Source organism: Pinus tabuliformis, chromosome 7, assembly GCF_031772625.1.
Source record: "Pinus tabuliformis cultivar Carrire ecotype Pingquan chromosome 7, CPIR1, whole genome shotgun sequence".
In the NCBI taxonomy this organism is placed as follows: Eukaryota; Viridiplantae; Streptophyta; class Pinopsida; order Pinales; family Pinaceae; genus Pinus; species Pinus tabuliformis.
The window spans coordinates 1,823,928,514-1,823,944,694 of record NC_142293.1 but is presented as its reverse complement, the minus strand read 5'-3'; the positions used below and the strand labels follow the sequence as shown (position 1 = coordinate 1,823,944,694).

Here is a 16,181-nt window from a genome sequence, read left to right as displayed (position 1 = left end):
AGGGATCTAAGTACTTGGAGCAGCTGAGATAGATTTCCATTGAGGAATATTTGGTGCTGAATAGATAAAACATGCATAACTACATCGGTGTTCCTGTCCAAATTAGAACAACGTTGCTCATGCTTCAGAAGGAGGTTGAAACTGGTTCCAAATCATTGTACCCGGATGCCATGGAGGTAAGAGTTTATTTCCATCCAAACACCATTACGCAATTTGGGGATGTCCTTGCAGAGTACCAAGCTTAGCACCAATATGTGACCAAAAAGCATCAAGTCGAAGTTGTTGAGCTAGAGTTTCCCCAAACTCAAGCATCATAGTGTTTTTTCTTGTTAGGTTATCAAGTTGTCTCTACCCTATTTGTCTTATATGGATACAAGTGTAAATTTTAATATTATTTGTAATTATGTTGTAAGTGAAATTCCAAGTGTCAATATTGGAATATGACGAGTCATGATATAATGTAATGAGTCATTTTTTAAAGAAATTGAAAAGTCATGAAGGTAGTCCAAAGGTCACAAAGGGGAGTTGAAGAGTCACCCCCTCTTGCTATAAATAAAACCTCATAAGTCATGTAAGGGGCCTTTGGGAGCCAAGCTTTTGGCTAGGCTTAGGCTTAGAAGGAACTTGGGAGTATACTTCTTTGGAGGAGTAGGTGTTCTTGACTTTAATGTTCCACTATTGGGTGTAGTGGTCCATCAATGGTGTATGTATGAATGAAACTTTCACGTATATTAAAATCAGAGCTAGAATGCTTTCATTCATATGTTCGAATATAGTAGGCCTATTCTTGTTGTATTTCCAATGTATGTTATTTAACTTATGCTTATGTTTATGAACTATTTCATTTGCATTTATATGAATCTTGTTGAGCATGTGTTTTTGTACTAATTCATCACTTTAGCTTGCGGATTATTCCGCATCTTAGCTTGTGATTTCATTACGCTCGTATGTGCCTTTCAAGTTGCATACTATTACAATCTTCCAAGGTGCTCACTTGCCTTTCCCTTCATGTGTTGGAACTTTCATGCATCGCACTTGACTTTCCACAATGTCACAAACCTGCTCTCAGCGAAAGTTACCGTACTTCACTCTGCATGTTTTTTCATTCAAGGCATAACATTATCACCCACTATTGGGACTCCTACTCCAGATGGTGTGAGGTTTAGTTGTGACTCCATATCAGGGAGATCCCTTGAATGTTGGCGTGTCCAGCATCGTCAACAGAAATATCACTGAAATAAGAAGTCTATGGCAGTCACCTACAAAAGGATATAGCTCTTGGTAACCTCAGTAGAAACATAAGTGGTCCTTATGAGAAGAAGAAAAAGTCATCTAGTACAAAGCTCATCATACATCATTCAAAAGGAAAACAATTGCTGGATAAGGATACTCAAGATCCTCTGTTAGAGTCTTCATTGGAAGATTCACTAATTAAAAGGAAGCAAGTGTTTCATCAAGAATTCCAACTTGTAGGAATTCATGGGATGATAGTATGATGTCAAAAGAAGTAAATCAGATCAAGGGATTGAAGTTCCTTCAATCAAGGAAATTGCTAAAGGAATTTTAGATGACCTAAAAGGAAAATAAGGTATGTATGCTTGTATTTGATAAAATAGAGTCATGTCATATAGTTGCAGGTAAGATGAATGAATGCTCTACCTTGAGAGCATGATCAAAAGAAAAGGATATCCTCCTTTGAAAGGATGCAAGAAGGCATGGGTCACACATTAACTAGATGAAATCAACATAATATGTCCTCATATGAAATATCGGGTGGTTGACAAAAATTGTAGGAACTCTGATTGGAAGTTTCTAGAAAGGAAATGTGTGAAGAAAGAAATGAATAGATCATAAAATTTGCAACTATGGAGAAGGAAACCAACATCCAAAATGTTAAAATTGGAAACTAGGGCCAAATTCCACCTTAGGACAGCTCATATGATGGAAATGATTATTACATTGGATTCCTCTTTTCAAGAGGTCCCATTTTGATATAAAGATCATCTCATTCTGACAAGAAGAAATTGAATTTTGAATTTATTCTCTCTCATGCACAAATTGTCAACATCGGCCTCAGTCAAATGTAGGCTCATGAAGCCCAATAGATGTGTCTCCTCACCCTCAACAAAGTGTATAAATAGGAGTGACCTCTCTCCTCATTTGGACATCACTCATCTCATCACATATCTCTCTCTCTCCTCTCTTCATTGATTCATATGGCTTGGAGGCAACCTCTACCTACTTCGCACGTGTGACGAGGGGACGAATTTATGGGATTGTTTGCTAACCGAATTTCAGGAAAACAGACCAGTGTTGACTACGGTTCTTTTGCCTAGCGTTGACTACATTTTCTTTGGCAGAATTTTGATTTTTGAAGACCACGTTGATTGGCACATTTTCGAGGTGATTGGCATAGTTTGACTGCTTTAACTTCAGCCTTTGATCACATAAATTATAGCAATGTTTGACTAGGTTGACCGAACTGTTTTTGAGTTGACTTTAACCCACTTGGAAGGCTGAATTTATCTGTTGTTGACTGAACAGCTTGGAAGACATTTTGGAGCTGCTTTGACCACCAATGACTTTTTGGTTAGGGTTGCAGTTGATTGTTGTTGACTGCTAATTTGACAGGACTGTTTTGGGCAAGTTAATTTAATATTTTAACTCTTTCTCTCTCTGCTGAACTATTGAAGAATAATAAGAAGATTTGATCAAAGGGTTTCCCCACATTAGGGGATTTCCCTTGCATCCGCCACATCTTATGTCCTCTTGTCTTGACTTGTCTTTTGCACATTTTTTTATGTTCTATATTCATTTACTATCAATGTGTTTAAATTAATGTAATTGCTACTGGATATAATTCAAAATTGTTTTTGGGTTGATAAGGAACATTGAAGTAATTTGTGCTAAATCATATAACATGCTATTTTTATCTAAAATTAACATGGTATCAGAGCTCAGGTGAAGACAAAGCCCAAGCAAGAGTGAGATAAGAAATCACTAAGGGAAGTTGTTGGACAAGGACTTGGAACTAATCCCAATGACTAGTACATCTTTCTTCAAATATGAGGACAAGCTTAAGGGAAAATTCAACTATCATGCATGCAAGATGACTCAAGATTTGACATTGGAATAAAATGATGCCATGGACTATTTCAAAGGAAGAATAGTGGAGCCTCTTTCAAATGAATCTGCAGTTGCACAAACAAACTACAAGAAAGGTGAGGTTATAGCTAAGAAAATTATTGTTGATTCTATTCATAAGCCTTTGGTTGCCTATATTTCTGATTTGGAAACATCCAAGGAGATGTATGACAAGCTGGTTGAGATGTTCAAAATAAATAATGCAAATCAAGTTCTCTTTCTCAAGAACAAGTTGAAAGGCATCAAGATGGATAGAGGAAAACCCATCCAATCCTACTTCATGAGGATTACCAAGATCAAGAATGATCTCCTATCTATTGGACAACTTATTGGTGATAGAGAGCTCACTCTTATTGCACTTGGAGGCCTTACAAGAGAATGGGATGTATTCAACACTAAAATCCTCAATAATGACAGGATTCCAAGATTTGATGAATTATTGGATAGATGCACTCAAGAAGAAATAAAGTTGATGGAAAGAGACAAGCCCTCAAATGGAAACAATTCTACTGCCTTTTTCAATCATTCTAAGAGGAGGAACAATGTTGGTCCAAAGAATCAAGGACAAGGGTTCAAGCCGGGATTTTAAGAAGGAAGAAAAGGAAGATGCTTCAATTGCAATGGGTTTGGCCACTTTGCTAGAGAGTGTCCTCACAAGAAGGATACTCCAAGAGATGATGACAACCATAACAAAAACTGCAAGGGGAATGGCAATCAAAGGAACAACAGGTTCAATAACAAAAGAAAGAGGAATGCTCCTGCTGCTCGAAATGGAAATGGTGGTCATCCCAAGAAGTTGAGAAACTCCAGGTATGATGAAGTTAATGGTGTAAAGCAAAAATAATTTTATTTGATTTTTCCCTCACCACTGCCTCTCCTCCAGATACATTGGATCATTGGTTGATTGATAGTGGTGCCTCAAGGCACTTCACTGGGTACAAAGAGGCTCTCTCTAACTTGATTGAAAAGAGACAAATATGGAGATTATACTTGGCGATAATGTCACTTATCGCGTTAAAGGAATTGGGATTGTTACTCTTCACTTAAATCAAGGTCAAACCCTCCACTTACAAGAAGTATTATATGTACCTAATCTGAAAAATAACTTGGTCTCTATTTCTGCAATGGAAAACAAAGGTTTCAAGGTGACATTCATTGATGGGAAAGTTTGTGTTTGGAAAAGGAACCCAAGAGATGCATTCACTCTTTGATTCAGGGTTGAAGGTCTTTATCAGGTTGGAGGAAGTCTGTTGGGAGAAATGACTTGTGATACTTCTCTTCAATCTGAATTATGGCACCGAAGATTTTCTCACCTTCATTTCAAAGCCTTACCTGATGTAAGGAAGATGGTCACAGGTATGCTCGAATTAAACTTAGATCATGAAGGTGTTTGTCAAGGTTTTGAACCTAGAAAACATACAAGGGGACCATTCCCCTCAAGTGAAACTCAAACCACCGATATTCTTCAATTGGTCCATTCTGATCTATCAGGTATGTTGCCCGTGACATCTTTGGGTGGATATTTGTACTACATTATTTTTGTGGATGACCTATATTACAAAACATGGAAGTATTTCTTAAAGAAGAAGGATGAATTGTTCAAATGGTTCCTCTCTTTCAAAGCCTTGGTCGAGAATCAAACAGGGAAGAAGATCAAAATATTGAAGGCCATAATGGGACTGACTATGAGTCAAATGAATTCAAGAATATTGTAGAGACGTTGACATTAAGAGGGAGACCACTACTACATATACTCCTGAACAAAATGGTGTTGCCGAAAAGAATAATTGTACTATCATAGAAGCCACCTGTGTTATGCTTCATGATCAAGGTCTTCTGAAGTTCTTATGGGGAGAAGCTACCAACATTGTCGTATATGTCCAAAACATATGCCCACATCAAGCTTTGGACTTCAAGACACCCGAAGAAGTATTCACCAGTAATAAAACTGATGTTTCTCATTTTAGAATTTTTGGTTGTCTTGTATATTTTTATGTGTTGAAAGAGAAAAGAAACAAACTAGATGCATCTAGGAAGAAAGGAATGTTTGTGGGCTACAGTGAAACTTCAAAGGCATATAGAATCTATTTGCCTAGTCAAGGGGAAGAGGAATTAAGTCATGATGTCACTTTCAATGAAGATTATGCTCTTAGGAAGGTTTGAAATCTTCATATCCCTAGGAAGGACAATAATGATGATAATGCAGGAAAGTAGGAAGTACCTTCATCTGATGAACCGATGCTCGATGTTGAAGGTCCGATGGATCCCATTGATCCACCTCCTAGTAAGCCCACTACTTCAAGAAAAATACCTTTGTGGCTCAAAGATACCCTTGAAGATGCTGAGAAACAGATTGCACCGAGGGGGACATTTCGTGAAAGTAAGAAGCCGAATAGGTACCAAGGGCACTTAGCTTCCATGAGTACCATTGTATAATATGAGCCTTACACATTTGAAGAAGCCATGAAACACCAAGTTTGGAAGGATGTGATGAACGAGGAATATGAGTTGATCATGAAGAATGATGTTTGAGATCTGGTTCCTAGACCCAAGGACAAGTCAGTGGTCACTTCAAAATGGCTCTACAAGATCAAACATGGAGTTGATGGGAGTGATGAAAAGTTCAAGGCTAGATCTATTGCTCAAGGCCTCTCTCAAAAGGAAGGAGTAGACTATGATAAGATATTTGCACCAGTTGGCCGATATACCACCATCCATTCGATTATAGCTCTCGCTGTTTCGCAAGGATGGAGCCTACACCAGATGGATGTCAAAACTGCCTTCTTGCATGGCTCGCTTAAAGAAGAAGTCTATGTGGAACAACCCGAGGGGTTCGCAGTTCATTCTAACATGTGATGACCCTCTCATTCATCAATGCAAGAGAGAGTTGGCTTCCGAATTTGAGATGAAGGACATAGGATTGATGCAATGCTTCCTAGGGCTGGAGGCTTGGCAAAAGCCAGGTGATATTTTCCTTTCTCAAGGAAAATACATTGTGAAGCTACTTGAGAGATGTGGAATGGTGGATTGCAAGTTCGTGACTACTCCGATGGAACTCAAATTTAAGAAGCTATGTGGAAGTGTTGTTGGGCTTGGATTAGCAAACCCTTCCGAGTATCGTCAACTTGTGGGGGCCTTGATGTTCTTGGTCAACTCCCATCCTAACATATGCTTCATTGTGAGCACATTGAGTCAATTTATAGTTGAGCCTCATCACATTCACTGGATTGTTGCTAAGAATCTCTTGAGATATCTCTGGGGCACAATCCACTATGGACTTAGATACACTACCGGAAACTTGAGGGTCATGGATATTCAGATGCTGATTGGACTGGGAGTGTGGTGCATCATAAGATCATGTCTGGGTGCTACTTCTCTTTGGGATCTTCTTCAATATCTTAGATGAGCAGGAAGCGTAAATCAGTTGCACTAAGCACCGCCAAGGCCGGATACATTGCTGCGAGTATGGCCTGTTATGAAGTTGTTTGATTCAGGGAGCTCTTCAATGAGTTATTTGAGCACGTGCTAAATACCACCGTGATCTGTAACAACCAAAGTGGGATTCGCCTATTAGATAATCTTGTGTTCCACGACCGCTCTAAGCACATTGATATCAGGTACCACTTTATCCGAGATATGGTACAACGAGGAGAAATAAGGCTCCAACACATTAGAACAGATGAGCAGGTCGAAGACATTCTCACGAAGCCTTTGGGTAAGATCAAACTCTGGGAGATCATAGGGGCTTGGGGTACTTCTTGGAGCTATGAGCGACCATAGGGTGAGTGGTTCACCTTCCCCTAGTGGTGTGCTAGATACAGGGTGAGTGGTTCACCTTCCCCTGTGATACCCATTATGGTTAACATGTGTGTAGGGTGAGTGGTTCACCTTCCCCTACCTAGATACATGCATGTAGGGTGAGTGGTTCACCTTCTCCTACGACTGACATATGCATAGGATGAGTGGTTCACCTTCTCCTATGGCATATGAGCATGATGTGTGGTTCACCTTCGCTTGTCGATGCCCCAACACACATCCTACCCATGGATTTTGGGACTCATGGGAAGTACCTCTCATTTGCCCAACGAGTTGGGAAAAGATGGTTATGGACCATAGCACTACCGATGGATGCATCGTGTACTTCCATACTCCCTATGACTAGGATGCACAGTGTTCAAACAACTTGATCTGGGATCAACAATTGACTTTTGTCAGTGGAAAGTGGTATGGTCTTATGATTCACTCTCGATCACTTCTTCATTATTACTTCATGGTTCAGCATAGCAGAGTAGGGCAGTGATGACCAGGATGGTATAGGATGACAAGATGGCATGATGATGACAAATGGATTGGCGGGTGGAACTCTCCCTATTTGAGAGGGAGTGTTAAAATTGGCAACTAGGGCCAAATTCCACCTTAGGACAGCTCATATGATGGAGATGATTATTGCATTGGATTCCTCCTTTCGAGAGGTCCAATTTTGATATAAATATCATCTCCTTCTGACAAGAAAAAATGGAATTTTGAATTTATTCCCTCTCATGCACAAATTGTCAAGGTCGGCGTCAGTCAAATGTAGGTTCGTGAAGCCCAATAGATGTGTCTCCTCACCCTCAACGAAGTGTATAAATATGAGTGACCTCTCTCCTCATTTGGACATCACTTATCTTATCACATATCTTGCTCTCTCTCCTCTCTTGATTGGTTCGTACAGCTTGGAGGCAGCCTCTACCTACTTCGCACGTGTGACAAGAGGATGAATCTCTGGGATTGTATGTTGGCCGAATTTCAGGAAAATGTACCAGCGTTGACCAAGGTTCTTTTGACCAGCGTTGACTACATTTTCTTGGGAAAAATTTTGATTTTTGAAGGTCGCATTGATTGGCACAATTTTCAAAGTGATTGGAACAGTTTGACTAGTTTGACTTCAATGTTGACTTCAGCCTTTGACTATAGAAATTACAATAGTGTTTGACTAAGTTGACCAAACTGTTTTTGGGTTGACTTTGACCCCCTTGGAAGGCTGAATTTATCTGTTGTTGACCAAACTGCGTGGAGGACATTTTGGAGTTGCTTTGACCATGGTTGACTTTCTAGTTAGGGCTGCAGTTGACTACTATTGACAGCTGATTTGACAGGACTGTTTTGGGCAAGTTAATTTGATATTTATACTCTCTCTCTCTCTCTCTATTGAACTATTGAATAATAATAAGAAGAATTGATTAAAGGGTTTCCCCATATTGGGGTTTTTCCCTGGCATCTGCCACATCTTTTGTCCTCGTTTTGGCTTGTCTTATGCACATGTTTTTATGTTTTCTCTGCATTTACTGTCAATGTGTTTAAATTAATGTAATTGCTAATGGGTATAATTGGAAATTGTCTTTGGGTTGATAAGGAACATTGAAGTAATTTGTGTTAAAGCATAGAATATACCATTGTTATCTAAAACTAACACAAGAACTAGAAGACTTGACTATGATATCTCCATGAAAGATATGAAGACCTTGATGAAATCTGAAAAAGAAAGAGACCCTTGGCAGTATATATCGTTTGGAGATGAGTCAATATGTATGCAAGATGTTGATGCAAATACGGAGATGTCATGATGAAAGACCATCACAAAGGTAATTTTGATTTAATGTTCATTTCTTACTTTTGAACAATATCTGGATGGGCTTATGTAGGGCTACTAAGGGAAGAACTGTGGAAGTCTTCTACAACTGATGATCATGTGGCAGGATGAAAGGTCCTTAAGGAAACATGATATGAAGAAGGAAGCATGGCATGAAGGAAGGCCAAATATGGACTAATGGATCACTTTCCAATGAAAGAAATGATGACATGACTCATGGATGAAAGTGATGGATGGTTTGTGCCCTACAAAGAAGTCCCAAAAGATGTAGACTCTATGATAAAGATTCATGACATCAAAGGAAGGAGTTCTACAAGCAGTTGGTTGTCCCGTGATCTCCACCTAAAGAGTTGCTGCAAGAAAGTCCCTAATCAAGAGGGAGGTTGGTCAAGTCCCTAGTCAAGAGGGACCTTGGGTACATTTCTTTTTTTTTAAAGGAATGGGTGCATTCCTACAGTGGAATGAGTATATCCTCCCTAAGTTGAGAGGGAGAGATAGGCACATATTCTTGTCTTCACTTGGGAAGACATAATGGAGGATTGTGTAAATACTTGGCATCTGATACTCTTTGAGGATGTGTTAGGGCATCCAAGATAAGAGTAGTCGTAGAGAACTGCTATTCTTTGAGGACTGGAAATCCAAGATAAGAATAGTCCTAGTGGAAGACACACTAAAAACCCGGGTGGGGTATGTTCTGAGAGAGACACTGATGGGGGTGTCTATACATGATTGAGTTCGCCAACATTGAGCTCTAATCTTGTGGAGAAATAGAGTAGTTAGTCAAGGCCTTGCTATGTGACAATGTTGGATGATATGATGCTAAACATATGGGTTACCAATCTGACTCTTCTTAAGAACATTCTTCAGATTGAGAATGTCCAAGTACCTTGTATAGATTATGAATGCCTCCCTAGTTAAGAGGGAGTGTTGAAAAATGTATTAGGTTCAGTTTTCATAATGACATGTGTAATCATGACTTTATGTAATTGATGTAAAGAAGAAAAATAAAATTATTTTGTAATGCTGGAGTCATGGGTTTCATGCTCAAGGAATTTTATTTTTATTGAAGCTCCCATTGTGAGCTATTAGGTTTGGACATCAAGTCATAAAAGTCTAGTGAATCAATCTTAAGGATTAAAGACCCATTTGGGCATGCTATGCATTATAAAAGAAAAATTTGTTTGAGTCACTAACCCTCCAAGGCCATGTCACAAGCTCTCCTTGAAGCCGACCTACAAAAAGGAATAAAGATGATTCTAGAAAGGCATGTCGGCCTAAGCACAAGGTCAAGTCAACGTATATCACATGGATAGTCCACTATATATAAAGTAACTCGGCATCACTTGGAGGACAATTCGATCAAGCAATCTACAATAAGAAAAAGTGTGAAAATCACGAGCAATCTCATAACCAACAAAATGAAAGGCAAGATAAGCGAAGAAGTCTAGCATTGTTTTGGGTATTTTCTCTTCACACGTGTGGCAGAAATTAGGGTTTCTATAGTGGGGTTATAACAATCCCTAGAGAAACCATTAAGGAAGTCACCAATCATCATTCTTCCTAGCCGAAGCCTTAAGAAGAAGTCTCCAAGCTAAGCAAAGGAGGAAAGCATCTCAAATCTCCCTCTATCAGCTCACACGTGCAAAATTACAAAGGTAAAAGCAGGACAAAGATTGCAGGTCTGTGGAAAGGAGATGAAATTTCAGATTAGCCAAGATTAGCAATGCAAGAAGGTAGTTTGACTTGTGTTGACTTGGGCAAGAAGAAGAAGCAGTGAAGAAGGGTCTTGTGACTTGGAGAGGTTGTTGTGTCAAGGGCCTTGGTCTTGGTCTTGGTATTCGTCACTTGAAGTTTCTATAAGAAGAAGAATTTGTTTGGGTTTTCCTCTCAAGTTGGAGAGGTTTTGGCCCTGGTTGATCGCCTACATTTTATGTCTCTTGTCTCCTTATTGTTTATGCTTTGGTAGTTGTTTGATGAAAAAGAACACTATAATAATCTAAGTTAAGAGAAGAACCTAATCTAAAGAAGTAAAAAGCATTCACAAGCAATTATCATTACAAGAGAAATCACTTCATTCATATGCCCTAGATTTCTCAACAAGATCTATAGAGATAATAGATGTTCTATCCTTTGTTTGATACAGATCTTGGGTAGATTTGTTGAGTTCATCACCTGGAAACTAGGGAAAATTCTTCACAACACCCTCTTTAAGAGTAGTTTCTACAAAAATGTTTACATTTCCTAGGTCTATGAATGCAACATATTCACAACCTACTTGTTTCCATATATAGTTGAGTCACTGTGAAAATTTCTCATAAAATGTACATCTTTATGACAGTATGGACAATGTTTAAGGTGAACCCTTTGGGAAATCTGATTAGTCTCATTTAGAGAATAATCATTTTCAGCTCCAAAATTTTCCAGTGGAATGGCTATCCTAGTAAGGACAAGGGGTGAAGATGCTTAAACTTATAATGGCAGAGTTAAAAACTATGTGGAAGTCCACTGAAATTCTTATGTGATTGCAATAGGGATGGTTGGAAGGGAGAAATTTAGAAATCCAGTATGAAATATGATACCATGCAACTAGTGGATTTGATCCATATATGCAGGAAACCGTGTATGGAAAGCTGTAAAATGCTTTTTATAGCCAATAATACGCATGTTGTACCTGTTGTTTGCAATGACTTTCAACATGCAAAGTGTTATTGTGATGTGAGATAATGTCCTAAAGAACATTTAGGGTGTTTTGTCTTGTGCTAATCTATCTATGGATTGTTAGATCATTTGGCATAGGAAATCAAAACAAAGTGATTAGGTTTTGTGAAATCCAAATAATGATCAAACAACATTTGTAAAGCAAAGTAATTCCTTTAGTGGTTGTCCTGAACTTTGGAATATATAATAAAAATGAAGACAACTACAACTTGACTCATTAGGTATGAGGAATTGAGCGTTGCTCAGAATCAAAGAATATATTTAGAGAAGGATTCATTGTTCTTGAAAATAAGATTGAAATTTTAATTAAAAAAAACAAAATTAAAGAGAAAATTACCAATGCCCAAGATGAAATGAGAAGGTAGACCATTGAATATAATGTTCTATTGGCATATTCGTATGATATGTTACTTGTATGAAACACAAGAAAGAGATTTAAATAACTACTTGAAGATAACGACAATCAAGATTATCATATTTTCCCTTTTCAAAAAAGGAAAAATCTCTAGAACTATACACATTTTTTTCATGAAACATTAACCGAAAAATCCCTAGAACTATACACATTTTTTTCATGAAACATTAACCTTGCATATAGAAAAACATATAGACATACACAGGAGAAATCTGATCCCTCTCAACCCTATATAGATCCAGAGATCCAGAGTTAAGATGAATTCAAACTGATTATAGTAAAAACCATTCAGAGTAAACAAAAATCAACTAATTATAATCTATTCAAATGAATGAAAATAGCCAGAGTGAAACATTAAATAAATAGGCTAACACCAATGGTGAAAAGAAACTGTGACCTAATATACAGAAGCTGTACGGGGTATCTAATTAGCTTTTATAAAATTATGTAACGTTGATGTATATACGCTTGGTTACTGTAGAATATACAATCATCTCATATCAAATTTGCTGCTCTGCGCCAACACAGATCATCTTTGCTACCATTAAATTATTGAACCCGGAATCTGATATAAAATATTGTATTGTAATTCACAATAATGCATAGAGGTTGGAACTTGGGGAAGTGATAAAAGTTAATGGCCAAGTTAATGTTGATTACATGTTTTACCATGCATCACCAATAATCCCCACATGAACACAGGCCATTTTTGAAATGATGAAAACGGTTAGCATCCCTCATGATTATTTCTCGCATAGTAATCTTGGATATGAACTTTGTGGCAGTGTGGCAATCACCACATACTCGAAGGTTCTTGGTGATGCGGATAGAGGTTCCAGGACTTGTGTTGAGAAGCCCAAAAGCAATAGCCAGTTTCTCACTGTGACTGTAGAGTATATCTTCTTTCAGTTCCTCCTCAACATCATGCAACACAAAGTTTGTGTTAGGCACATACCCTGCTGCCTCCATCTGCGCAGCCAATGTCTCTAACATTGCGTATATCTCCTTAGATTGTTGGTGCACCTTTTCTCCCACACGGAATGCATGAACTTTGTCATCTAACTCAATCCAGCTGCATCCTGGTACCTTTTTCAATCTCCTATCTGCCATCATTGTCCTCACTTTTGCAATGTCATGCCACCTGCTCCCCGTGGCGTAGATGTTAGACATCAGCACATAATATCCAGGATTCTCAGGCTCTATCTCAAAAAGCCGTGCTGCCGCACGTTCGCCTAGCTCAATATTTCCATGAATTCTGCAAGCACCAAGCAAGGCACCCCACAGACCAGCATCAGCCTCTACAGGAACCTTTTTAATAATGTCTTCTGCCTCGTCAAGACGACCGGCACGACCTAGAAGGTCGACCATGCATGTATAATGTTTGACCCCTGGTGTAAGGCGATAATCTTGACTCATGCTGTTAAAATATTCCCTGCCCTCATCAATAAGGCCTGCGTGACTGCAGGCCGACAAAACAGAAACAAAGGTGATCTCGTTTGGATTCATGCCTGACTGTTTCATTTGGTTAAACAGTTCAAGGGCATCCATCCCAAGTCCATGGATTCCATACCCTGCAATCATGGCACTCCATGATATCACATTCCTTTTAGGCATTTTGTCAAACACTTGGCGTGCAATCTCTATACTTCCACATTTACAATACATGTCTATTAGGGCAGTCCCCACAACAACATCAGAATCAAACCCACTCCTAATTACACAGTCATGAATCCACTTACCTTGTTGCAGAGCTCCTAAATAGGCGCAGGCAGAGATAACACTCACCATGGAAACTGCGTCCGGAACAATGCCGGCAACCTGCATCTCGTGAAAGAGTGTCAAGGCCTCCTTCGCAAAACCATTCTGAACATACCCATTTGTCATTGCAGTCCAGCAAACCAGATCTCGTGCGGATATTTTGTCAAACACTTGGCGTGCTTCCTCAATACTTCCACATTTTGCATACATATCTACCAGGCAAGCTGCCACATAAACATCCGACTCACATCCGCATCTAATTACCTTTTGTTGAATTTCCTTCCCCTCTTTCAGAGCCGAACGCCCACTGCACGCCTTGATCACTAAGGGAAACGTGAAATTATCCGGCCGGACGCCTTGGAAATGCATCTCACGATATAATTTAATGATTTCTTCCCATTGTCCCTCTTTGGAGTAACCGCCCATCAAGTTATTCCAAGAGAACACGCTTCGTTCGGGCATATTATCAAAAACAAGGCGGGCATCCGCCAGGCTTCCGGTTTTTTCATAAACGGATATGAGTTTGGTACCGAGATAGACATTGTGAGCGCTTCCAGTTCCGAGCATATGGCCATGGAGTTGCTTTAATGAACTCAAACTTTTACAATTCTGTAACAAGGATGAATATGTATCAAAGCCAAAGGAACTGATATTCATTAAAGAGAGCTTGTTACCCCATTCTGTTGTTCGTGCGAATGCTTCTGTACAAGCTGTGGCAATACCAGTGAAGAAGCAAATGTGATTACAGTAAACCGTTTTCGCAGTTGTAGCTGAAGAAAATGGAAGAAAATAAATAAGGCTTTTGGTGCCAAGATGTGCCATTTGAATGAAAAATTTTGAATGCCTTGACGCATTCTGTCAAACACGTTGGCCGCATTAGCCATTCGTGGAGTCATTTTTAAGAATCTTACTATTATATCCACATCCCTGTTTATAAACCTCTCAAATTTGTAAAAGAATTAATTGGTTTATGCTTCGATTCATGACACTCGGATTTTCCATCCTAACCATCTAGGTTTAAACTTTGGTGGGCATAGACACTGAGTTTGAATTTAAGGTTAACCTTTTATAAGTAGCATTATGATGTAAGTGGTTCTCCAATATCATCTCATGAGTTTTTGCTAAATACTAATACTTAAATGAAGAATATTTAGAGTGGTGTACAAATTGTGTTTGTAATAAATTAAACACAATTTTAAATAAAGTTTAATTCAAATAGAGTAATATATTAAAAGCATGATTCCAATAAGAATTTTTTTTTTAATATAGTTTTATTTAATGCAATATAGCACTCATTGCAACTTTATATGTTAGAGGTAGGGTTTTTCTATCTTGGTGTTTTTTCTTTTTAAGGTTTTCACACTATTACAAAATCTAGTTTCAACTTTCTTTTATAGTTGGGTTGTGAATGAACAATGTTTTCTACTATTGTTGCATTAATATAAATAATTATTTATTTTATATTTTTTATAGGTTTTAATGTTATTTTTCATTTCATTCTCAGCATAATTTGAATTAATGGCATTAAAGAAAATTGTGATTTTGTTGGTTTCATGCATGTGCTCCATGAAGTCGGGTACAAGGAGTTAGGCCTTGAGTTGGTTGATTTTAGTGAATATCTTCGTCATTGGGTCATTCCACTTAACATGGAACACATAAACAAACATGATGATGTAGGAGATCCTACAAGCCACTCCACTTCACATGGAACACATAAACAAAGATGATGACTTAGGAGATCCTATTAAGTTGTTGCTTCATGAAGCCCTTGAGAGACAAATGAATGAGATGATGAAGCTTCTTCTTAGATCTTTCAATAACTCTCAATAATAATGAAGGCATATGTAATAGAGTTTTATCTCCAAGGAACAACACCTTTCAAGGTACAAGTTAACTTTGATATCCTTTGTTTGAAGGTAACATATGTATACAGGATTTAGAGAGATCGCTAGATTCACAAGAGGGTCATTTCTCTATTACTATCTTTCCTAACAATGAGAAGATTACCTCTGCACTCTTTAAATTCCTTCCCCATGTTAAACATTCACAAGGGACTCTCTACGCACAAAATTTGGGGATGGCTTTAAAGCATATGAGATAGAGCACACTTATGGGAATTCTTTGATGCCCTCAAGGACGATTATTCAGTCATTTAGAAATTGTGAACATTGTTGCATGTGATAAACAATCTTATGCAAGAGTAAATATCAAAGTGTGTTGAAATACACCAATGTCTTTCATACCTTGCATATCATAAATGATTTTGAAATATTGCAATGGCCTACACAAACATTGTTGGGTATGTCTTGTATTCATTGCACAACTAGTTTCATGTGCAACTTGTATGCATCAAGTGCAATAAGGGGGAAAAACCCCTGAAAATTTCTTGAACAACTTTTTGCATCTGGTCTTGATAGTTTTCCAACACACATTTTTTACCTTTGGTGTTTTCTGGTGCATGGTGTTTCATCCATGGTTTTATAATTCTAGTTAAAGAATTAAGATTTTAATATA

General features: G+C 38.3%; 1 pseudogene; it reads right to left on the bottom strand.

Moving 5' to 3' along the window:
* Nucleotides 1-12,290: 12,290 nt before the first annotated feature.
* LOC149255675 (putative pentatricopeptide repeat-containing protein At3g23330 pseudogene) lies at nt 12,291-14,705 on the bottom strand (annotated as a pseudogene).
* Nucleotides 14,706-16,181: the final 1,476 nt, after the last annotated feature.